Source organism: Peromyscus leucopus, chromosome 3 (assembly GCF_004664715.2).
Source record: "Peromyscus leucopus breed LL Stock chromosome 3, UCI_PerLeu_2.1, whole genome shotgun sequence".
Lineage (NCBI taxonomy): Eukaryota > Metazoa > Chordata > Mammalia > Rodentia > Cricetidae > Peromyscus > Peromyscus leucopus.
Window position 1 is genome coordinate 143,215,278 of NC_051065.1, and position 25,866 is coordinate 143,241,143.

The window sequence follows — 25,866 nt, forward strand, 5'->3', positions numbered from 1 at the left end:
TTTAAAAAAAATCCTACTAACAACTCCAGGATATGAAGCCAGCTTATTTTTTTTAATCAATTTTTTTTTTAAAACCAAAAGACAAGACAGAGGAAATGAAGTGGTGTTTGTGTGTGTGTATGAATTCACATCTAGGCAGGTCTGGATGGGGTCATCCCTGAGGACTGGGAACCAGCTGTCCAGCCCTGATGCTTACCCCGCCCCCCTGCTTCCTGCCACTCTGCTGGGGGGCGGGGGTGAGGCCATGGGGACTTCTGAACTATCAGGAAATCGGAAATGAATTTGAGATAGACCCAGGATGGAAGTGGAGGTCCCAGCCCTAGAGCACAGGCCACCGAAGCCATCTCTTCTCCATCACTTGTTGTTCTGAGACTCTTAAGCAACAATCTTCACCCAGCTCTCCAGCTGCTGTGGCCACGTTAAGTCAGCAGGCACAGGAAGTTGTCAAGGGCTGTTTGATAAATACAGAAGAATACGGTTAAGTTAGAAACGTTGCCAGAAGAAATGCCATGGAATTCACCACCCACCATGAGAACTAATTACCACCCATCTGCCACCTGAGTCAGCTGCATCCCTAGCTCGTCTCCTGGCCTTTCCCTACAGACGGACCCCTCTCTCTCTCTTGATGGCGTTTTTTGCCTTTTTTTGGTAATGTAACCACTCATGCGTATCCGTGAACAATGCATCCTACAATTTGACTTGTTTCTGAGCTGAATAAAAAGCTGCAAGCCATATACTTTTTTTTTTTTGTAGCTTTATTTCTTTTTCTTGTAGCTGCCACAAAATATCTGATGGGAGCAGCTTAAGCTAGAGGTTTGTCTTGGCTCACGGTCCACCATGGTGGAGAAAGCATGGCGTGGGGTGGCTCCGTGGTGGCAGGAGCATGAGGCAGCTGCTTGTTGGCATCTCAGCGAGACAGGAAGCAGAGAAAGGCTGGGAAGTGGGCGGGGCTCTAACTCCCAAGGTCCACTTGGCAGCAGCCCATTTCTTCAAACTGTGTTTCAGCTTCTGAAGGCTCCACTGTCTGCTGAGACAGCACCACCAGCTGGGATCAGGTGTGCGGACATAGGAATCTGTGAGGGCATCTCTAGCGGCTCTTCTTAGTGGTCACCTTGTCTACGTCTGTAATTAACTAAAACCCAAGCAGCTGGGTACGTCTGTGAGGGACTTTTTCTCAATGAAATCATTTGAAATAAAAGACCCACTTTTTAATCCAGATCTTTTGAGATGAGAAGATCCACCTTTAATCTGGGCTGTACCTTCTGCTGGCAGCCTACGTAAGGACATGGAGGAAGGAAGCTCGCTCTCCTTGTTTACTTGCTCTCGCTCTCACTGGCAAGTCCATTCCTTCACTTGCATTACAGCCTGCTTCCTTGGGATTCTGGTGTATACCGAAGACCATCTGAGTCATCCAGCCTTGTGGACTGAACAACTACTAGATTCTTGGATCTTCCATTGGTCGACAGCCATTGTTCCTCATATATATGTACACACACACACAGACACACACACACACACACACACACACACACACACACACACACACACACACACACACGCTATCAGTTCTGTTGCTCTAGAGAACCCTGACTAATAACACAGCATCTTACCTCTAAACTGTAGTACTGTGTTGTGTTTCTAAGTCATCTGTGTAAGTCTTATGTTTATAGTTGACTTATTTTCCCTGCTGTGTTGCATTTCACTCTGTGTTTGTTGTTACCAGTGTCTGTTCTCATGAGCAAAGTTGTGAGGATTCTTGGCTGCCTCTTTCTTCTACGCATATGAACGAGAGCTTCCCTATGACATGAACCCAGGAGTAAAATTGTCAGGTCTTGGGTACAGACAGTTTCATCCTTTGAAAAAAAAATATCAGCTCTTAAAGATAGGAGAGAGCTGATAGGCCAGGCTGACTGAGGAATGTCTGGAGAGGTGGTGCTGTCCTGGCTTGGGAGGTGCCATGACTCTGTAGGGCAGAGCACTAAGGCTGCGTCCTCTCAGTGCCGTAGTCTGGGTCTCCAGCACTCCTAACAGCAACAGGATGAACGAGGTGTTGTGAGCATGTGTTGGGCCGGGGTCTGCTTTCCAATCCTGGAGTCGTAGCTGACAGCCTCAGAAAGGATGAAATATTCAGCTGAGATTGGGGAAAGAGGGAGCAGGCAGGCTTCGCATCAGCTGCGATGTTGAGAAAGGAGGTGGTGTAATTTCCTTCTCTGCCACCCCAGGTTTAAATCCTGGCCACCCTTCTGCATCTAACTTAAATCCCAGTTGGGATGAAATCCTTCCTGTGTCCCACCCACAGGCACCTTGTTGTCCTGTGAGCTTCTCAGATGTGCTAATGTCCGTATTGATGAGTTGTCCGCTTCCTGCCTGAGCCCATCAGCTTCTTCCAGATGTGGGTCCCCTTCTCCCAGCCAGACCACCAGCCTCTCCAGGCCTTGGCTTCCCACTCTTTTGTGGACTGCTCCTGCCCCCATCCCATAGTGCCTGGCACAGTGACAAGTACTCAGCAGATGCTATCATGAGTTGACTGAACGCACCTGCTCTTGGACTGGGTGAAGGCTGCTTTATCATGTCTCCCATTCCTCGCCTCATGCTAACTCTGAAAAGAACACTCTAAGACCCCTATTACCGGGAGGCTCAGCTATCTTTTATAGAAAAGCTTTTAGCGGCCTGTGCAGTGGAGGGGCAAATTGGAGGGCGGTCTGTGGTCGGAGCAAAGCATGGGAGCAGTTGTTGCCGGCCTCCATGTTCGCTCTGGGAAGAGCCCATCCCTACTTGCTGAGCTGTGCTGAACAGTGTGGAAGACTGAATCCCGGCAGCGTGGTGGGACAAGGAAAACACCACCTCGACCTCTCAGGCTTTCTCACACAGCAGAAGGTGGTGGTGGATACACAAATCGGAGGGTCAGGGGCCGTCGAAGTGTAGGAGTGAGTGTGAGTGAAACTGGGTAGTTAACGAGAGCACAAACGTGACGCAGGCTGTGGCAGAAGGGCCTGGAATGAGGACGTGTGTGTGTGTGTGTGTGTGTGTGTGTGTGTGTGTGTGTGTGTGTATACACTAGTGTGCCAGGGTGCCCTTGCTGCTGATGCCCAGTGTCTTCTCAGTCTCCTCCTCTGTGTAGTTGAGTGAAGCACATTCTTGCCAGGGCAGGCCTGGAAGCCACAGATCCTGCTTGTGAAAGTTCCTAATTCCTGGGGCCTAGTTCCTGGAGCCAGGGTCTCAGTGGAGCGGCATAATAAACGTGCACAGGAGGGCACAAATGTGTTTTCTTTGGGTGGACTTGAGAAGTACCCACACTTGGACCTCACACCTATTGATGGTGCTGGCTGCCCACAGACAGGGAAGGGGCAGCCCCGGGGTAGCGGTCCAGTGAGGGAGAACATGCGGAGGCTGATGCACCCTCCCAGGTGTCCCCAAGGGGAGCAGAGCCTGACTGTGAGCTCTGCTGGGGCTGGCGGCATCCTTGGCTGCTCCTTTTGCAAGCCTGTTGTGTGAAGAACAGCGCACTTCAAGTCTGTAAGACTTGCCCTTGAGTCCCCATCCCTGCCTGCCTTCCTGCCCCATGAACAGCTGCTCCGCAGCTCCGAAACAGCTGCTGAGCCTCACCCTGCTGGATGGTGGAAAGAAGACAGCACACATCTTGAGGGATGACGGCCAGCATATAGTGCTAGTTACCATGTATGGAGTTTTTCTGAGAGAGCCAGACACTTGGTAAGGACTTCACGCACAGTTTCAGCAGCGAACCCGACACAGGGGTGATAGGCTTGCCAGTTGGCATGGGGGCAGCTGATGCCCAGGGTTGTTACGTACCGTGCCCCAGGCTGCATGGTTGGGGGGTGGCAGTGCCGTCCGCTCCCGTGTCTGCTTCTGAGGTTTGAGCTCGTCCCTGCCACCATGTTTATTCCCCCAGCCAATGGGATAATCTGCAAAGAGCATCTGGCCTGCCGTTGGCTGGGTCTGAAACTTTCACAGCCTGTGGTATTCACTGAGAGATTAGTTGGGGCTTGCTGGAGCCTGGGAAAAAACGGGTGTGAAGGGAGAAAAGAGAGAGCCAGCCCCAATCTGTGGGCCCTGCTGGTGTAGGAAATCTCCTGTGAGTCCAGGCCTTGACGCGGGTTTGGTGTAGGTTGATGGCCCTTTTTCAGGCTCTACGGTCGGCAGAGGGAGGAGACACACAGGGGCAGGATCGTGGGATGTGTTCTTGAGCTTCCCGTGCTTGACTCCTGCCCTGGAAGCCGTCGTTGGGTGCTTTCTAGGTACCTTGTGCTAGAGCGAACTTGGGAGAAATGGCATATGGATGTGACCAGGAGACGTGGGCACATGCCTGGGATGACCAGAGGGCAGCAGCTAGGTGGGGAACAGTACCTCAGGGAGGCTTCTGAAGTGGGGTAGACCGTGGTCACAAGAGAGGTGTCGTGAGCAGCCACCCACCGCACAGAGGACTTGTGGCAGTGAGATGCCAGGAGAGAAGGCTCCTCTGGGATGTGGGCCAAGGGCTTACTGATCACCCTTGTCCCCTTTGCCACACCCTTAATGGATCCTGTGTGGCTGCTCTCATTAATGACACCGGTGGCCCTAGGACTTGGCCTTCTGGTGGCTTGCGATCAAAGACAGCTAGGCGGATGGCCACATATGTGACTTCTGACTTCCACAGCACTGAGTACACGGGGACCAGAGAAGGTTCTGGGATGCACACCCTCTCCCCCATTGTACCAGTGCTCCCCTGGTTGGAAGAGACCACAGGTATGGCTCTGTTACATCTCTTCCCTTTTGTCTCCCCAAGGACACTTAGCCTGTCAAAGCCACCACGGGACAGGCTCCCACAGAAGGACCTCGCACCTTATCCCCCTCTTTTTCCTGTGGGCACTGCCTGCGCCTGATGGGGCTGGCGTCTAGTGTCTCCTTTAGTTCGCAGGAGCACAGGGCAGAGTGATGGCACGAGTTTCAGCTTTGGGGGTACCTCTCTTTACCCACATGCCCCCTCCAAAGCCAGAGGTGGGGGTGTGCATGTTCCTAGCTCCTCCTGCTGTCTCTGGGGCCACAGCCAGCTGCTGCCTGGAGCAGAAGGGCCCCACACCACCATCTGCAGCTCATTCCACTGGTATGAATTCTGCAAACAACCTTTTTAATCATGTTTATGAACCCAGCGTACGTGTGTCGCAGGTTGGGTTTTTTGCGATGATGAAGAGGCTCAGCTGTGAAGCCAGCAGGTTGAGTTTTTCCATCTCAGCCTCCTGGTGTGGCCTTCCACTGCCTGCTCTCTTCTTCCCCCCTCCTCCTATGTTCAGGAGGAGGACTAGCATGTTCCTCCATTTGTTCCTGCTGCGAAAGGGTTTACAAAGAGCTTTGGTGTCCCCCATAGAGCAGGGGGGGCTCCGCTGTTCTACAGGTGGACAGAGAAGGCTGAGGAAACAGTGAGCTGCCAAGGGTGGTGGCTAGAAGCAGCTAAACGGAGCCTTGATCCCTGGTCCCAGACTGTGTCCTCTTTGTTCTCAGCCCTCAGGGCTCCTACAATCACTCTGTCTTCCTCGGTCGCCTCCCACCCCAGCCCGGGGACACATGCAAGCAGTCTGCAGCTGCTGCGTCCAGCCCACTTGTGCTGAATTGTGGTTTGTGGCTTCAGTCTGTTCCCACGGTGCCCTCCTTGAATGTCATTGGGTCAGTGGGGCTGGCTCTTCTCTATAGCCAGCTAGGAGAGACAGACCCCTAGGGTACACTCCCCAGTCTTGCCTACCCTTCCATGTCCTGTGCAGAGACCTGACTGTGGGTCAGGACCCCATGGCCTCAAAGAGTGGCATGAACTGGAGTCAGAGGGTAGCTAGGTTTATGATTGAAAGTGTCAAAATAGGGGACAGAAATCAGGTATTGGTACACTTTTTCCATTTTCATCTGTGTGTGGATTTTGAACATAAATGTGGATATAAAACATTAATGCAAGTCAGAATGCCTCAGTAAGCAAGGTTTTCAGCAGTTCAGCTTCATAACAGTTATAAATAAACATTAAAATTTGGGGGTGGGGGTTGCTTGCAGCAGAGTCTGGAGGTCCATACTCACCATCCTAGATACTTGGGCAGCTGAGGCAGTAGGGATGATAGTTCAAAGCCAGCCTGGGCAACTCAATGAGACCCCCATCTCGATATTAAAAGGTAAAAAGGGGGTAAGGATTCAGCTCAGTGATTGAGCACTTGCTTAATATATGTGTAGACCCAGGTTCAATTCTCAGGACTGCATAAAGAGAGAAGATACGTGAAGAGGCGGTCATCAGATCGCAGGTTTGGAGGGACTGGAGGAGGGAACTTGGGGAGAAGCTAGCAGAGTGGGGGGCTGCCAGGCTTAGCTGGGGGAAACTTGGCAGGAAGCACTGGCTGTGGTATTAGAATTGTGGGTGACCCTCCCACATCTGTGGAGCCTTTTACCCCAAAGTGTTTCATTGAATTTTTTTTTCTGGTTCCCAAGGCAGTTCAGAGGTCAGGGCTACCCCATGATCCTCAGTCTGGCAGGGCGTGTCTGGAGCTGGACTAGAAAGCGGCCCATTTGCTTTCCGATTCTGCTTCTGTTGTTGAAGGGAGCAAGCATACCACCTTCTCTTAGAAAAAGGGAAAAGGCTTGGCCCAGAGTGTGGAGATCTGGACAGGTGCACACAGGCCCCATCAGTCTTGAATGCTTGGAATGCTGCCTCCGTGAGAGGACTGGCAAGGAATGGTTTCCTACCCTCCTGTTTTAACTTTAATCTTTATTAGCACGAGCTTTACCAAATGGGCATCCCATCTCCCCAGTCCTCTGGGGTGAGGACTGTGGCCCATAGCTGCCCTGTTTACCATTGCACTCCTGGCTTCCACACCAATAGTCAGGCTCAGAGACTGGGCTCTTCTCTGAAACCCTGTTGCTGGTACTTGTTGAGGCTCTGTTTGATCTGTGAGAGGCAGAGGTTAGCTGTGTAGGAGTACCGGGTCCCATCCTGATGCTCTGAACTTGGCCTTCTTGGCATGCATGTGGGTGGTAAAGATTTGAAGTCACACCAGAGCTGCGTTATCCTGAAAGCTCTGGTGACGTGGAGCTGCTTTCTTGCTCCCTCCTCAGGAAGCAAAGCCAGAGTCACTGGATCTAGTCCTCTGCCCTGCCGTGGAGGACCCCAAGGGAGAATCCCTTCTCTGTGAAGCGGTCCTGGTGGGCAGGTCTGAGTGGCGAGTTTGGGACATGGGGAGGTCTCTCGGCATCCTCACAGCAAACCTCTGCATTGCTGCCGCTGCTCCTGCCTCACCTCCCAGGAGGGAGCTTTGCCAAGCACCTGCACATGTGTGGTCATGCGCCAAGGGCCTCATGGATATTGTCATCACCTGATTCCCATGGGGATCCAGGAAGTAGTTATCACTATCTGTCCATCTCACAGCTCTGTAATAGATGATATCAGGGTAAAAGAGAGTATGTAACTTGCCCCAAGTCACATCACCTGTACATGAGGGAATAGATGTTTGAATTCAGGGCTGCCTGACTATGGATCCATTGTTCCTTACACTGGCTTGCCTCTGCTGTACCATGGTATTAAATACAAGCAGGGCATCAATGCCCCTGATTGATTGTGTATGCGTTGTATATTATAGTTGTGTCAGTAACATAGCATGGGTTTCTGAGAGCTGGGGTTTGGTGGCTACTATTGTCTTTGGATCTGTGTGAGATGATGCACTAGTGACCAAGCATGGGAGAAAATGCTAAGCATCACGAGCCATAAAAGGAAGCCAAATTACAATAGTATGCTATTTTCTTGCCTTTCCAAAAGGGAGAATCTAGAGGGTTTGTTGTTACAGTATGGGGAATGGAACTTGGGGCTTTTAAAAAAAATGTAATAATAATCACTAACATAGTGCAGCTCTGCTTTGCAGTTGGCAGTATTGACATCGACACCTCTGTGGAAAATAGTATTGCAGAGGGCACCAAGAGCCTTAAGAACAGTCCTCGCCGACCAGGCTGCACACATCAGTCTTCCTCCCAAGGAAACAGAATTGCTGTCACATGTGCTGTGCATTGGGGTTCTCACTGAAGAGCAGTTTATAAAGGAGCATTGCAAATGATTCAGCAGCCCTGAATTAGGGGAGAGAAAGTGTAACGTATGTGCAGATGCGTGGGTTAGGAAAGTTACGGAACGCCCATGCGAAATGTCCCCACGTGGTTTATCTCACGCACTGCGAAGTTCTCTTTTGGGATCCGGTCTCTGAGTTTCAGAAGACACACACTCCTGCAGCTTTGCTTTCTGTGCCTTTACCTTTTCCTGCTGCTGCACTAAAATACCCAGCAAGGCAGCCTAAAGGAGGGAGAGGTTATTATGGCCACCAATCTGAGGATGGGGAAAGCATGGTGGTAGGAGATTGAGGCAGCTGGTCAGGTTGTGTGTGCAGCCAGGAGACTGATAAAGACCGATACTTGAGCTCAGCTCCTTTTTATGCAGTCCAGGACCTAGTCTCTGGGTCTTCACCCAATCACAGTACCTGCCCCATCCCCCCTACACCGCATATGCCCAGAACCCAATCTAACCTAAGTAATACCTCGCAGGCATGCCCTATCCTAGTGATCTTGTTGTTTTAGACAAGTATATTCCCTCTAGCCCTGTTCCCTCGTGAGCTGTTCTCAGGAGCCTGTTTGTCCCTGCGTATCCTCACTCCTCATGCTCAGCATGGTGGGCATGGCTTGTATTTGTGATAGGCCCTGACCTTGGGTGGTGATCTAATCCTGCATGTGTACCCAGGGGGCTATGGAAGCGGGCAGGGCTCTGCCGGCCCAGAACTCTGCCATGTGTCACTGGGCTCAGTACAGAGTGGAATGATGCTAGCTGGGCTGCGTCCAGACCAGTGATGCATGGAGAGTAGAGTCCTCTCCCTGCTCCCTTACCATCTCTGTTCAGGTGCAGGGTCTGCAGTGGGTGGGAGCCAGCCCCGAAGGGAGGGGATAAGTCTTCAGTTTCTTGTAGTTCTTTCCTCCCATTCTGGGTAGGATTATCACACTCAAAGAACAATATTCTGCTCTCTGTCCTCCCCACTTCTGCTATGGCCTCCTGCCACCTCCAGTGTTCCTGAAGCAGCTTCTAGGGCTCTCTAGAACAATGTTATTCTTCCTTTACTCCCAGCAGGCAGTGCACAGGTAGTAGGCTGAGTCCCCAGGATCGAGTCATGTAGGGGTGTAAACAGGTGGGACTGAGATGGCTACCTTGGTGTTGGGCCTCGGCCTAGTAAAGCACCTGCCACGGGTCCCTCTCTAGGTGGACTATGGACATGCCTTCTGCTTGGTATTGGGAGCCCTTGGCATCCTCCCACACCAGTCCTCTCCTGCCCCACCGCTAGCAGATCCTAGCTTTGAGACAGGAAAGCCCCCAAGATGTGTTCTGGCAGAGCCCAGGGAAGAACCTGGATTCCTATGGCGAGGTGTTTTCCTCCTCTTTGTCTGGCAGCCCCCTGAGGATGGAGACAGTCCTTACCCTTCTCTGTGTTCTCCAACAGATAGCGTAGCATAAGACCTTGTACAGATGATGTAATAGATAAACAAGGAGCTCCAGCAGTGGCTAGGTGTGACCCATGCCCTAGGCAGAGTGACAGGTCACTGTTCAGAGCCCTAACTCTCCCTTTGTGACATCTTTGACAAGTCGTTTCCTATCCGAGACTCAGTGCTCATGACTACGTGTGTGATCTCCAAGGATTTTTGTATGCCGTGGAATAGTGTGGTGCCCTGACTGCTGGATGTCACATGTCCCTTTGTGATAGCTGAAGCCCACATTCCTTTATTCCACAGTACTACATCTCGAGGAGTCCTGTAAACCAAGTCCCCAGGCCGCCTAGTATAGCCTCTGCACTAGCCTATGGAAGTTGGGGTGTTCAGTAATAAAGGAGCATGGACACTGTCATCGACCAGCCTCAGAATCCAATATAGAAAAATAACCCTTGCAGGGTGCAGAGGTGCACACCTGTAGTTCCTACCACATGGCAGGCTTTGGCAGGAGGATCCATTGAGTCCAGGGATTTGAGATCAGCTTGGACAGTGCATTAAGACTGCTTTTCAAAAAGAAAGAAAAAAAAAAGAAACTAATAACTCAATACAGTGACATCCCATAAACCCTTGTGGTATGTCATCTTCCAGGAACTTTTATACCTTCTTGTGTCCGAGGACCACAGAATGGTTGACTAACCCATTAAGTTATAGCCACATTTTCAGAGCCTCTTCCGTGGGTTGAGCCCAGACCTGGGACTGAATGTGCACTCTCTTCACTCCAATAAGCTCCCAGAACTCTCTTGAAGCCATGACCACCTGTGTCCTTCAGTTTTCAGGAAAAGAGACTCAGAGAGGCTGAGAAACACTTAGTTTTCACGAGAGTTGGCTCTTGTACCAGCTGTGACTCAGGGCCATGTTCTTCCCCCAGAGTTACCCTGGCCCCTCATCTCCATATGGTTGAGCCTTGCCTGAGTTGTGAAGATAGTGTTGTTGGCTAAGCATCTTAGTGCTGGACCAAATCACAGCCAGGGAAGATTGGCCAGGGGGACCAGCCAGCAGGAAACAGCCAGACACCAGGCCCCTGCCGCTGCCTCCTTCCAGAAGCCTCTCTGTGTGCTGGCTTTGTTTAGGGAGGCTGAGGACGACAGTGAAGGCTTTGCTGATTTCTGTCTCATGGAAATAGGCTGTCAGGCAGTTAGAGACCCTGGCCTGGTAGCCCATGTTGGGGGGGGGGATAGAGCTCTAGGCTACATCGTCTGAGAAACCCTTGGGACTGTGCAACCTCTACATACCATTCCAAGATTCCTCTGTCTCCTGTGTCCTCCAGTTCTTCCCTCTAGAGAGCCACGGCTTCCAGACTCAGCCTTGACGCGCAGTCACAAGCTCCTTTAGTGGCCAGACTCTGGGGCGACTCCTTCCTGCTTGGGGACCCGTGGGTGTCAGTTTCAATAGCAGACCCTTTTGGGGACAGTTGACCCCAAATAGTGCCCTCTAAGGTAACAGCTGCTCACGTGAGGCTGTTTAATGTCTTTGTGGCTTCATCTTCTTGACCCAGACTCTCCCCACTTCCCCAAGAGGCTGTCCATTACAAGGACCCATGTCTCCATAGGCGAGTAGACTGGCTTTCTCTTTCTTCCGGTCTCCACACCCCTTTCCCCATTCCCTCCAAGTCTGTAGATGTCTCAGGAGATGGAGTGCTGAATGCCCTATTTTCTCCCTGTTTGCCTAGCTTGTAGGAGGCCAGATCACAGCCCTGGTCTTGGGTTCGAGCTCTCCCCAGATGGCATGAGGTAGACAGATCTCAGGAGAAGAGAGGCAGCTGGTGGCATGGCAGTGTCTGCTTTGGGAGGATTGCTGGCAAGTCCCTCCGCAACCCACCAGACCCTGTGCTGCGGGCAGACAGTGAGCATCCGTGGCAATGGGTCCCTCCAGATGGCGAGCCCCCCAGCAGCCCCCTGAAGGGGACCATGTGGCCGATAGTCTCTTTAGTCACGGTTTGAACGCCAAGTGATGAGGAGAAAGGGCTGGCAGGAACCAGGTCCTGTGGGCGCCAGCAGCACAGAAGGGGAGCATGTGGTCCACTAGGTTTGTACCACCAGGACCTTCTTCCCAGCAGAGTTAGGAGCCTTGGGGGGCTTCCTTTCCAGGGCTCTGGGTTCCTCACTCCTCCTGAGGGCTGTGAGCCCAGCCTGGCCTCACAGCATGAAGCTCGGCGCCACTGTAGCACCGCACACCCGTTCCTACTTTGTACCTCAGTTTCCCCACCATGGGCGTCTCCGTCTTTCCAAAAGCCACACTGTTCCTTAGAAGAGGCTTTTAGCAATCATGGATGTGTGTGCTGTAGCCTGATTTTTGTATAGATGCTAAGGGCTCCTGGGATGAAGAGGTGAGGACACTGCCTGAGTCCCCAGGTACCGCCCCACTCCCCTCCATCCCCAGGAGGTTGTACGCCTTTGCTTCCTGCTGGCAGTGCCTGGTTCTGGAACTCAGCACCACTCTGACTGGACCATCCTTGGGCAGCCAGGCAAGCAGGCAGATGCCTGGACCGAAGCACGTTTCTTGCACCTGCCAGTTGGTAGAGCGGTCTAGAAGATGCCAAGTTCATTTCCGGCTCTCAGGCCTTGGCCAAGGGAGGTGCAGGGGCCAGGAAGGATGTCCTCAGAGCAGTTCCTAGGCCTCCACCCTCAAAGTGGAAAGGGGCTGTTGACTCCTACTGCAGGAAAGAGATGGTTTTCAGTTTTCTTTTTCTCAAAGCTTTTTTGTGTGCTGTAGTGGAGGAAGGCACATTGGGTCAGAGCCTAGTTGAGGTGGAGGGATGAGGAGAGGGGGATACGGCTTGTCCTTGGCTTGCCACACAAGCTTGGACCACCTCCCTGGGCCCTGAGCACCTGTAAACTGAGCAGGGTGGGAAAGGGGCCATCTTCTGGTTCTCCCATCATGGGTGTGTTCATGGCCCCTTGATATCCTAGGCATGTTTCAGCCTGTAACACCAGCATGGTGGCAGGCCCCTCGCCTTTGGCTCTTGGGAAAGGCTAGCTTGCCTTTTATTTGTCTTCAGATGGTGTTGGCCGGTTTCATGGGATGCTCGAAGTCGTATCTGAGATCTGTTAGTCAGGGCTGTGCTGTCCCGTCACGGTCCATGACTCTGCACACTAGGATCCAGCCTCCCACCCGTCTTCCTTTTCCACAGTACGGTCACCCTGTGCCTCACTTTTGCACGTTTTTTTTTGTGGGTGTCTGGTGTGTCTCATGTGTGAGATGACCTCTCTTCGCTGTCAGAGCACCCAGAACTGACCATCTCTGTCCTTTTCTCCTGTATCAGTTTATGTGCTGTGCATCCCAAGACCATCCCCACTGGTTAGAGCAGCCAGGAGCCCTGTCTCATGTCCGCTTTCACATCCAGGTCAGCCTGCCCATGCTGAGGTCAGCTTGCTGGCCGTCATTTACACTGTCCTAGGATGGAGGCTCAGGGGCCGTATCTGTGACTTGGAGCCCTTTCCTGGTGCCATGACAGAGCCCTTGAGGTATGTGGAGCTTGACTCTTAGCCTTTGGTGCTTGCTGTAACCTTCCAGGTCCGAGGAGTGGCTAGGTTGATGGTGGTGAATGTTAAGTTGCCCTGGAGAAGGGGTGTGGACCTGGGAGGACCTCTGTGGGGGTGTCTACTGTTCACACTTGAACTTCTCTCTTCTTCCTTTTCGTTCCTTCTTCTACCTACCTCCGGGCTTTGGGGGCCATCTTAAGTCTAGGTCCATAACTAGACCATACCCATGCCTGGGGTAACTTCCAAAGCTCCTTGGGTTAGAGATGAGAGAATTGCTGTGTGTGAGGATCGCGGGTGTCAGAAAGAGGAGGAGGCAGGCCGGAGGGCTGAGTGACTGATCTTGACTGATGATGGACAGGCTTGAGATAAAGAAAAGATGTTGCCCCTTTCCTTCCCTTTCTTTATTATTATTTTCTTTTTAAGGATTTTTGAGACAGTCTCTCTATGCAGCCCGAACTGGCCTTAAATTCAAGACCCTTCTGCTCCAGCTTTGTAAATGCTAGGACCATAGGTGTGCACTACCACACCTGGAAAGAAGTTGATGCTTTAAAAAATGTTCACTTCCGGTTATGAAACTAGAGTGTAAATCATTAGAGAATACTGGGAAGAACTGAGAAGTACAAATCAGTGTAAATTAACATCACTCACAATGTCATTCTCCGGAGAGAGCCACTGCTCACCTTTTGTGGTTACTAGAGACGTGAGGGGGGAGGGTCTTCAATTGCAAAGGACATTCGCTTACGAGATGGAGACACAGGACAGTGCATGCATATACCCCTGGAGGACTGAGTAACCAGTCATCACCACACCCAGGCTCAGAAGTGTGGAGGGTGAGCCTGGGAAACTGTGGTAGAATACAGAGATGTAGAATGAGAAGCCCCTGTGGTAGCCCTGTCCAGAAAGAGAGCCCTGGGCTTCCCTCTCAGTCTCCTAGTGGCAGAACCTCCTGCTCAGCCAGCACGCTGATTTGCTCTTGTCTCTGGGCAAGAGAGGGTCAGTCATTTTTTCCCTCATAGGTTTTTTGTTTTTTGTTTTTTGTTTTTTTTTGGTTTTTCAAGACAGGGTTTCTCTGTGTAGCTTTGCGCCTTTCCTGGATCTCACTCTGTAGACCAGGCTGGCCTCGAACTCACAGAGATCTGCCTGGCTCTGCCTCCCGAGTGCTGGGATTAACGCGTGCGCCACTACTGCCCGGCTGCCTCATAGGTTTTACCACGCAGTTCTGTCCTCTGGGCTACGTGGAATGAGCACAGCCTCTGTGAACCGTGATCTCTTCCACACACTGCAAACCCCCTCAAGGCCCAGGTGGCTCATTCTGTGTGGTGTTTGCCACACACGCGTGAGAACCTGAACCCAATTAATTCCCCAGTACGCATGTGCGAAGCCGAGTGAGGCACTTTGTGCTTGTGATCCTAGTGCTGGTGTGGCCGAGACAGGAGGATCCTGGGAGCTCGCTGGCCAGCCAGCCTAGCGAAATCAGTGAGCTTCAGCTTCAGAGAGCCTGCCTCAAAAACTAAAGTGGAGTGCAATCGAGGAAGATGCTCCAGGTAGACCTCTGGCCTCCCTATGACCTCAAACACAGGCACCACCTCTTCTTCTTTACCACATCTCCATGCTTTCAGACCTGCCGCTCAGGTTCCCACATGGTTCCTGTGGGCACGTCTATCCCTGTGCCCTCTAGGGCTGGTGTGGCTGGAGAGGGCCGGGCTGCTGGCTGGGCTTCCATAGCAGGTGAGGTGTAATACCGTGCTGGAGGGTATGTGACGGCAGCAAGAGGGGGAAGCCCATTCCAGGCTGAGGAATGGCACGCGGGCAGGAATGTTTATCCATGGCAGGTGCGCACTGTGAGCTCCTGCCTGGGCCAGGAGAAACCCCAGCCCCCTGGGCTCCCCCCAGTCCCATGCCCTTATATGGCTGTCCTTATATAGCTGCCCTGCACTCCCAGAGCCCAGGACAGGGACAGAGCCCTCCTACTGTCCACACTCAGGGCTTCAGCCAAACCCAAGATGGGCTTATCATCACAGCCGGAGTCAGCTGTTGCTTTGGGAAGCCTTCTCTAGTCCAGCATTTTGAGATGTGCAGCCAGAAATACAACCCTCCTGTTTGGCAAGAGTGTAGGATTTTGGCAGGCTGCCTTGTGGCCTATTTTAGACTGAAAGGAGCAGAGAGAGGGAGAAGAGGTACTTCTCAGGCTAACGCCAGGACCCTCCCTGAGCTGAGTCGGCCGTTAGGACTTTGCCATTTTCCCCTCCAAAAGCCATTCTAGGAGGAGGGTCAGGGATGAGAGATGAGGCTATTTCAGGGCGATTGCAAAGAAGGATTTCAGAATTTCATGGCAAGAACTGGAGTTTAGAGAGCTGGTTGGTTCTGTGGTCCCGATGAGTGGCCGTGTATAATGGGAACACATAAGCGTGTACCCGGACTGTCTCTTAGATTCTTTCCATCTAGAAAACAGGCTCACTGACCTGCTCTGCCTTCCAGAGGTGTGCTGTGACCTCAGGGGATGGCTCATTTGCTAAAAGCCTACCCTGAGCAAACACACCAGTCTCCAAGAAAACCAGTCAAAAGGGGCTAGGGAGATGGGAATAAAAACCATTCTGTTGCTGGCAGGTGCCTGCTGGGTCAGTGAACAGGGTAATGATAATGACTGATGAGGGACACAGAGTTGCCTGAAGCTTCATTTTAGACTCTGGACCCGAGCTGATGAACTTATCCCTTGGACAGGTGCTTTCATCTGAATAGATGGGATGGTGGAGAAGCCATCCACCAGCCACAGTGAGGGAAGTCAAAGCCTGCTGAAGGCTGTGTGCTCTGCAGAGCATCTGCACGAGGTAGCTGCAGTGATGCCACAGCTCAGAGAGGCCACCTGGACGCTCAAAGGGACTAGGGAAACCATCCCCCTTTGCCAGTCCCCATCATGACCTCCAGGACCTATTTTTGAAGATGGGATGCTAATAGTGGTGGCCACGGGTAATCATTCAGGAAGAGGAATGGAAAGGGGCCAGAATGTGTCAGTTCTCAAGGGCACTGTGTTCTTGGGAGTGTGTATAATGCAGCGCATCAGCTCAGTGGTGGGTCCTCTGGCTAGACTTCCTGGTACCCAGGGCACTCTTAGAATCTCCAGCTGTGTGGGGACCGCTCTGGGGATTCTGACATGCCCAGGAAGTAAAGAGGTCAGAACAACAAGTCCAAAGCTGAGACCCTACTGGTTCATAGGGTGGCATTTGCCCTCCTGCTGAGGCTGGTAAAGTTACACAGTAGTGCATCAGAACCCAGTGCAGGTGCCCTTGTGCCAATAAGGGTGACTGTTGCACTGGGCACTGACCACTCCTGTTCACCTCGGCCCTGTCCTGTTCCTTCTGACCCCAGCTTCTCTCCCGCGCTCTTCCCTGCCTTAAGCAGCCATCTGCTTGCTGTCCTCCCTCCCTTCCTGACGCCCTGACGTTGGAGCCTAAGCAGAGATGCAGAGAAGGAAGGGCGTCTCTCGGCAAGGGGGCAAAGAACCAGACACTGGTGTCCAGCATCACTCATGCCCCAAGCAGGGGCCCTCTACACCATCCCAGGTCCATAGGCTGCACAGCTCGCCAAGTCCTCCACCAAAAGCACTCTGAGTCCTTGGTTTGCTCTTGTCCCTTCTGATGACGATGGCAGCGACAGTGTCCAGCACATATAGAGCTATGTACCAGGCACCAGTCATGGTTTCAAGGGGTTCTCTTGTATTCACTTCTTAGAGCTCTGTGATAACGTTGAAGGGAATACTGGAGACTCCACAGAAAAGGAAAGTGTCGTTGGTCCACTGAGTTGCTGAGGACTCTGCTTCCAAGCATGCCCTTCCTTTGTCAGTCCATTTGTGTCCGTGAGTGACAGACAGGCACCAGATATCTTTGTGTGGAGCGTCTCTCTGCAGTCCGGACCCACTCACTGCATGGGGTAGATGTGTCGTGCATACATGTGTCACTGGTTTTCAGGGAACAAAGGGCAGAGGCAGCCAAAGGAGAGCTCCCCTGACACCAACCTGCCCCATCTGTGGGGTTCCTCCTGCAGCTATCAATTCCCCTCTGTCCCCCAGAGCTCAGAATAGCAGTCTGTAGTCAGGAAAGACAATAAAAAGCCCCTGACCGGGCTGGAGGGCTGCAGGCTCAGGGACAGTCAACCCTGGGGCCTGGCTGTGATCTCAGCAGCAGGAGGCTTTTTCTAGAGGCTGTATTAGGCCAGCCCAAGTGAGCTGTGCATGGGCCTCATCTGATTGTGGCATATGGACCCTTCGCAGAGGTGGCCTAAGGAGACGTGGCACCCAGGGTGACCTGGGTTTGAATCTCCCCAGCAGCTGACTTGCCCTGCCCGCAGCCACATCGCGTAACAGGAGCAGCGATCAGGGTAACTGAAAAAGGAAACGCGCTGCGCCCAGCCCAGAGCTATTATTAACCTCTTCTCCAGCGCCGGCTCCCCACTCGGGCTTTTACCGCCATGTGTATGAGATGTCCCTGGGTCACCCACAAAGAGTATGACCCTTGTGAGCGGATACAGGAAGAACAGCAGTGGAGCCTTTGTTTCTGAGAGCCACCAGTGGGCTGCCCTTGGTTTAGTGGTGGGAGAGTGAGGAGTTTTCGGACCAGGTGTCTTGGGGTGTCTAGAACAGTAATCCTGAAAACTTCTTGTAGGTCACCTGGAGCATAAAGTGAGTTTCCGTTTTTTACGTGTCGGAAGCCTGGGCTGGCCAATGAGTGCACCCAAATGCACTTCCAGAAGGCCGTGTGAGGCTTCCTAAGTCTCACTGATCCCAAGGGAGACACACCAGGGTCTGTAGAGGGAACAGATGAGCCAGGTGAGAGCTGAGGTAGACCACCCTGGCGGTGCGTGTCCCGGGAAGCTCCAGGGAGCATGCTCACTGCCTTCTGCGAGCTGCTGAGTAGTTCGCCTCAGCAGATAGGCTCTTTTGAGGAGGTGCCTCCTGCCTGCAGGACTAGACTTGTCCCCATTTACCACAGTGTCTCCACTCACCACCCCCTTTGTGCCTATGCATTCTTAAGGCCCAGTGCCGATGGAGACACTACAGAGCTGACCTTATTCACAGGAGGTCTGGAGTTTTGAGGAGCTGCCCCAGAAAGGACCCGCTGAATGTGATTGTGCCACATCTACCCTGGGGAAGCCACGTCTTGCAAGGCCTGAGTGGTAGAGTCCTTGAGGACTCACAGTCCAAGGCCACACAGTCCTGGTGCTGAGCAGGGCCGTGCGCTGTGATGGGTGGTGTCTGGTTCCCCCAAAAAGGCGGGGGTGGGAATGGGTTAAGGGAGCATATAAATAGCAGATGACAGACTGCGCAGTAAGAGCTGCCTCTAGCGTAACTGTTGATTTTGGGAGTGCCCTGGTTGGAGTTGGAGGGGTGGCCGAGGGAGGTTAAATTCGGCCTCGTTGGCTGATTGGCATTTCGTGAGCTGGGTGCTAATCCCTTCAGGAGGTCAGATAAGCTCCCAGCAGCGCCCCTCATCTTGACTTTAGAGGCCAGGCTAACTCTTCAGGAGAACTGCAGAAAGACTCCCAAATCATGAGCTTGGCATGGCCTGAAATAGAGCAGAAGCCTTCATGAGGCCACCTCAGGACCGGCCCCTGGGAAACACTGTGGCCGGCCGGCTGTCTTTCTGACAAGCGGGCAGTTCAGGAGAACTGCTGGGGAGTAGATGAGAACCGAGGCTTTTCCCAGCGAGACCTGGCTTTGGGAGACCTCGTGGAGGGCGGGCGTGAGAGACTATATGGTACCTGTGAGGAGACTCCGAGGCACGGCCTGCCTTCTGAAGCTCTCCTGTCCACCCATGGCCGAGGACTCAGGACACCCCTCTCGACCAGGTTACTGTGCCTCCAGCGTCCTTATCAAGGCTGGCAGGCCAGGGTAGTCTACCATTCTACCCCTTGGGTATCCCAGCCCACGGGTGGCAGTGCCACCCTCCACCAACCGTCAGAGATCTGTGCACTCTCTGTGGGCCTCGGGCCGTGCTGGCAGCTCTCTGCTCTTTCCCTTCTGTGTTCCGGGGGGCCCTGGAGTCTCCCCCGCCTCCTCCCCTCAGTGCAGGACCCCACTCCATGTCCTGTGGATTTATAGGCCACGCTTGCGGCTTTCTTGGAACTTGGTTCTTTTCAGGACTGTAAAGCCTGGTCCCCGTGGAGTGTCGCAGCCCCGATGGGCAGTCCTCCACTTTATGGCTGCATCTCCCTGCAGCACGCGCTCTCCCGTTACTGCATCCAAGAACAACAGCGCCTGCTCGTTCCATTATAAACCCAACTAGCTGAAACCCATGGAGACGCTGCAGGGATAAATTATGCCCAACGAGCTCTCCTGTTCAAGCCAGCCCCGTCTGCTGCCCCTGTCACCCTTCCCGCTGGCATCTCAGCAGGGCTCCGTAAGCCTGCTGCCTGTCCTCTTCCACCGGCCTGACATGGCTTTCTCCTAACTGCCTCCTGTGAGCATAGAAACCTCGGAGACCTGAGGTAAAGGGCTTCTACTGCACATTCCGGAGATGGCCAACACAGTTTATCCCTTCTCTCCGTCAGTGCAAGATGCTCCTGAAAGCCAAGCAACTTGCTGACCTTGCAGGATGGGTGAGCTGCAGGAAGAGCCTCTTCCTTCCAGGCAGAGACCTGGTGTGAACAGGGCAGAAGTACGGGGAAGTGTGGGAATGCTTCCTCTCCTTTTTTTTTTTTTTTTTTTTTTTTTTTTGAGTAAGGTGTGAACTTCCTGGGGTGGGCTGGGAGATGAAGCCATCAGCTCATAGAAGATCCAGGGCTCCGATTTTCCCTTTTGATCCCTGGGATGCGTGGATCAGGAATTTATAGCCTCAGATACCCCTGTTCCATCACCTTTTGTCCTTCGGCTGAGACCTGGCATGTTGTGACCGGTGAGTGCATATGATGGAGACACCGAGGCAACCCAATACCTACAGAGCCAGAGTCACCAGCGTTCCCAGCAGCTTGGGATAAAGGAGTGTTATATGACTGATAACCTCTTAGTTTGGTTCTCTTGTCTCCCTTGAAATGAGGAATTAAGCCACAGAGAGGCTAAGTCACTTCCCTAAGGTTGCCCAGCAGGACCAGGGGTTTTAATTCACTTGAGCTCATTGACTTCTAGCCTGTGTTTCTTCTCAATTTTATTTGCTTGAGCTTTTTACGCTCCACAACCCTCTTCCCACTGCCAGCCCCAGGCCTGGAAGGGGCTTTAGTTAGAAGTTTGATCCACTTGCATTAAATGTCGCTTTAGAGGAAAGTTCTCAAGAACAGAGGCTTCCAAGTCCTGTCCCCCCACCCTGCACCTCTCTTCCAGATGTTTCTTGAGCCTTTTTCATGTAGTTTGCCCAAACCCTGGAGATGTGCAAGGAACCAGCCAGGGGCTCAGCTCCCACAGGACGCCCATTTAGCGGGGCAGACAGACAGCAGTGAACCATCAGGGGCAGACGCAAGGGAAATGCACAGACTAGGAGGGAGCCAGCCACGGGGCTGCCCAAGGAAGAAGATTCTGGGCTAGAGAAGTACCAAATGCAAAGTAACGTGGTGTGTTTCAGGCCTAACAGACCATCAAGGAGAACAGAGACGGAGAGAGGAGGGAGGTGGGGTCCAGGCTGCACAGGCCGTGGGAAGAAGTCTGAGGTCTGTTCTGTGTGAAAGGAAGAACCACTGGAGAAAGTCAGGCCGGGACCACCTGCCTGGCTGTTTCAGAGGCACAAGGGTGGCAGCCGGGAAATAGGAAATGATGGCAGAGGTTCAAAGGAGAGGCGGTGCCAGCGGTGGAGGTGGAAAGAGTGAATGGGCTGGCGCATGAGTCAGCTTCGTGTTGCTACAACAAAGTATGTGGGGTGATCACCTCACAAAGAGGAAAGATTTAATGGGTTCAAGTCTGAGACCGACACTTAGCCTTTCGGCCTCTGGCGAGGGCGCCCCATGGTAGTGACAGTCCACATGCTGTGGTAGACTGTTCACGTCACAAGCCAGGAAGCAGAGAAAGAGGGAGGCCTGAGGTCCCACAGTCCCTTTCAAGGGCACACCCCTAACGATTGGCCTCCCCCATTAGATCTCTACCTGTTAAAGGTCCTAAGTGCCTTCCAGTGCTGCTACCCTGGGGACAACAACTTTACAGCTGGATCCTCAAGGGCATGCATGCTCATCAAGGCCATTGCCGCTGGAGATGGGGGTTCAGAGCCTGAGCCCGCAGGTCTTGCTGCTGCTGCTGATGTGGGATACAGGGAAGAATCGCTGTGACTCCAGCATGGTGGTTTCTCCTGTGATCTGAATCAGAGGAAGATGCCCGCGGGGCGCCCGAACTGACTGAACAAGGAGGCCAGTAGATGTGCGTGTCTGTGACTTGGAGACACGCTGCCCGGCCTTTGCTCAGAGGTCACGGGGCAGAGCAGTTCTGCAGAGCACTGAGATTCTGTGAGGCAAGGGCGCTGCAGGGCACAGTTCCCAGCATAGTTCATGCCTAACCAATGGCTGCAAAGGAAGCAAGATGATTCACGAGTGACAGGACACCCATCAGCAGACCCATCGTCACATGCAGTGGGGGTTAGAATGTGTTCCCATGGACCCACAAGTTTCTTTCTGGGCAACAGAAGAGTTTGGAGGTCCTTGGGTTACATCGAGGAGCCTGCTAGTAACTCAGGGTCCTTGGCGGTATGGAAGGTACCTTTTCCCTAGGATTGCACTGGTACAATCCAGAACAAATTGTACTACACAGAGCCCCAAGCTCTGGGAGCTTTCTTCTTGTGAAACCATGGCTCAACTTGAAAAATTACTCCTGGAGCTGACTCAGTACAAGACTCTTCCAAGAGATTCAAGATAAGCAAGAACGTGGGCCGCCTATGGGCTGGCTTGGGCTAATACTTAAGCAAACACATAAGGATCTATAGGGCAAACCTGTTGGTCCTGGGAGGAAGGGTCAGATGGTCCTGAGCACATGGACAGGGAGTAGGGTCATATTCCTTTCGTGGAAATGGAAAGGTGAGCAGGCGGGGGTTGCGGGGGAGAATTGTAGGGAAAATGGGTCAGAAAAGATGTGTTCAGAGAGGAGTACTCCGGACTGTCAGGCCTGGAGGTAGACGAAACAGAAAAGGTAACCCCTGGTTGAGGTTGTGAGCAACTCTAGGCTAAGGGGCTCAGGCCACACCCTGTAGGAGTCTCCAGGGTCATGAAGATGGAGCATGACCTGAACAACATGAAGCATCAAGTTTGTGACTGAGGAAGCTGAGTGACAGGGATGCCTGGTGTTGGCTGAAAAGGAGGAGCGGAAGCCTGGCCGTGGGAGTGGAGAGGGAGAGGACGAGTGATGTGCCCTGAGGATTTAGGACAGAGACAGTCGGGAACATTTATGAACATTTACTCTGTGCTCCCGTTTTAAAAAGGCAGGTGTTTGCTCTTACTCTCCACAGCCCCTTCTGGAGAAGTAGTGCAGTGTGTGCTTTGGAAGGAAAGCATTACAACCCCACCGTAGAGGTGAAGATGCAGGGTCTTGCAGACCAGCTCACAGAGTTCCATCTGTTCAGGGCACAGCTAGAACTCAGAATCCAAGTGTTAACGCCACTGCTGTGCATTCTCTACTGGCCCAGGTTTTCTGAAATACAATAGATGGAGAGATACATACCAGAGACACTGACAGTGGGAGAGAAGTGCGTTTTTGTTCGGTTTGTTTTGTTTTATGAGACAGTATTTTTCTTTAATGTTTCATAGCCCAGGCTGTCCTCAAACTTGTGGGCATCCTCCTGCCTCAGATCCCCGAGGGCTGGGGTTGCAGGTACAACCCACCATGCCCGATGAGAAGCATGATTTTGGAAATGAGAGCAGTCATGACTGATTCAGAGGACCATAACCAGGGTGGGTGTGATACACAGAGAAACAGCCATTTGTAAACAAGAGGGTGGGCCTTCCGATTCCAAGGCAACATGGCATCCTTCTGGGGAAACTGTCCGCCTTTCTCCTGAGCAGCCCAGAGGTGGCCTCGGACACACACACCTGGTTCAGGTGGCAAGGTCCCAGTTTCCAGTACCCACACGACAGGGTGCGGACTGGTGACAGGAGGCTTACCAGACTGTTAGGGCCCCCACTGTAGAAGTGGCTCTACCCTGCTCCAGCCCCCCACATGGCAGTGGCTTTCTGGTTCTTGATGGTGCACTTTGTGCAGAAAGGACAGGCTCTGTAGGATCACCTCAGTGGTTGGCATTTTTCCTTGGAACGAAGCCAGACTCTAGCTCCCCAGAGCAGCTGGTGCCAGGAACCTTGACGTTTCTATCTCCAAGAAAAAGCTTGTTTTAAAAAAGCCGTGTCTACTTCCAGAGACGCAAAGCTGCCAAGTGAACGGGAGCGGCATGTCTCCCTGTGAGTTTGTGGGGACCCTGCAGGCAGCACCGTGGACCCCCCACTCCTGGTGTTAACTCCCTCTGACTCCCGGCTCTGCCTGCATCTCCACAAACACTCTTTGGAGAGCTTCAGGGAAACTCTGAGCTGCAAATGCGAACGTCTGCATTCCGCCCTGTCCTCCCTTCTCCAGCCACTGCTCACTCACTCTCCCGTTTCTGTTGAATAAGCAAAACCCACAGCAAATTATTCCTTGGATCTCATATCAAAATGCGAGGTAATTGTTTCTTTTTGCTATTGTCAATGTGTTTCAGTTCAGTTCCTTGAACTTTGTTCTCGGTTCCTCCCGCCCGCTCAGTTTAACATGTGGGTTACCCTACTTCAGCTCTCACGCTTTCTAACAGGGCATCCTTCCCCACTCCAGGCCTTGGTGGGAACTGATCATCCTTACTTGGCACAGGTGAAGGAGAAAGGGCTGCTGGGACCTGTTTTTAGATCGATGTCCCTGCCTCTGTCTGTACTATACTTGATCCAGGCTCCCATGACGCTGGGCTCTGTCCAGGTGTAGGAAGCACCCTGAACTCAGAAGTAATCGATGTGATTAATATCCAGGTCGGGGTATAATTAGCTGTCTTGATTTAATGTCACTGTGGCTTGGACCTTTGCCTGTGTGTGTGTGTGTGTGTGTGTGTGTGTGTGTGTGTGTGTGTGTGTTTCAGTGACTAGTACCTGAGACAGAGCAGTAAGTTGGCCTCAGATCTTGACCATGGGTCTGAAGCTAGGCATATCTCTAGACTTCTATTTCCTTACCTAAGAGATCTTTGTGTTGATGTTGGCTCACAGGGCATTGGGGTCAGTGATGCCACAGGCTCAACCTGGTTCAGTTTGTACCTCAGTTTATGTCCTTTCTTTACTACTCCCTTCCCTGAGGAAAATGAGGCCATTATTCTGCAGGAAGGGCAGATTCTAGCCTCCAGACCCTGTAGCCAGGTCACTTAGCCTTAGTGCCTCAACTTGCTCACCCAAGATATGGGCTATGGCACTCTCTTTCTTTCTTGTCTCATCCAGCTGGCAATGGGTGTTGCTCTTACGAGTCCATCGCTCACTCGGGTCACAGAGCTGATGACCAGCGTGTAGTCAGAGCTCAGCACTTTCCTGGCATTACCTGCAAGTCCACCTGTCCTTTAAACCATAAACATACGAGAGGCATGCACCTCTCCCTATGTGACGGTGGATGTGCAGATGGCCCTTCTCCTGCCATATGCTGCGGCTCAGTTGGGGCATTAGGAGCTGAAAGAGCTGGTATACCAGGGCATCGGATAAGGAGGTGCCCATTGCCGAGCAGCAAGCTTGTCTGGCTGTGCCATCCTCTCCCTCTCTCACCTGCACTCCCATACTAAGTTTGTCTGTTGTCGAGGGGAGCCTCCCAGTGCTGGGGGTGTGTTGTGTGCTAGGGAGGTTCACGGAGCAGACAGGGGCTGCCACCCTGCATACCCATCGGTAGGCAGAGCACACCAGCAGCAAAGGTCAGCCCTTCCTCGGACCTGTGAGTGGTGCACTAGTCAGAACCACCGTCGTGTTGGGGGACAGCGAGCTGGCGTGATTGGAGGAGGAGGAAGACATTTGGGTGGGGAGAAGCAAGGGGCAAGGTCTGGAGGTGTGTTTGGGGAGATCCTGGGCTCACAGTGTAGAAGCCAGAGCCCACGGGAACATTTTTTTCCTCGGGAGCATGCATTGTGCTAACTTGACGAGAGGGTGGCTTAGGCCGTTCAGCACGAGACTTGGTTGTGACAGTGGCTCAGAGTCTTCGCAGCACCCGCTTTTACCTGTCCCCGTGGCACCTGGTTCCCCTGCCTGAGGATGGAACAAGCCAGAGGGACACATGGCAGCTTCCCCAGCTTCCCCTTCTCTGAGAAGCCTGGTTAAATCGGGGTACATGGGACCCAGCAAGAGGGAAAAACCTGAATGGAAAACCCTAGTCTGGCTTGGGATTCACTTTAGCCCCTTCTGGGTCACAGAATGACTCGGAGCCCGCCCGCCTGCCTGCCCTAGCCCGCCTCCTCTTGAGCTGGCTTTCCGCTTATCTTAATTTATTGATGAAAACTTGTTTTACGGTCCAGAGCACAGACGGCAGCAGCTCCTTGCCAAAAGAAAGCACACTGCAAATCGGGAAAGCAAGCCGCCTCCTGGAGATGGGTGGCTGGGGACCCCAAGCCAGCAGTAAGAAAGTACATCTCAGTGATGCGTGCTGCATGGTCTACCTGGGGTGACAAGGCAGCTCTGGGAGGCCAGGTAGGGCAGCCGTCAGGCCACCTGGTAGGAGAGCAGACCAACACAGGGTCCGGCAGACAAGACCTCTCTTCCTCCCACCCCCCAGTTCCTGGCTTCAGCTGCTCTGCCTGCCTCCGTCACCTGGGTGGATGCTGGCTGCAGACCATAAATACTAGTAATGGCTCCCGTTTATAGCTGTATACAAGGCACCGTGCTAGGAAGTTTATTTTCATGAATCTAATTTAATTCT

General features: G+C 52.8%; 1 protein-coding gene across 9 annotated transcripts in view; it reads left to right on the forward strand.

Annotated features, from left to right (window-relative positions):
* Tspan9 (tetraspanin 9) overlaps window positions 1-25,866 on the forward strand; it is a 180,664-nt gene that overhangs the window by 136,165 nt on the left and 18,633 nt on the right. The gene's annotated exons all lie outside the window — the stretch shown is intronic.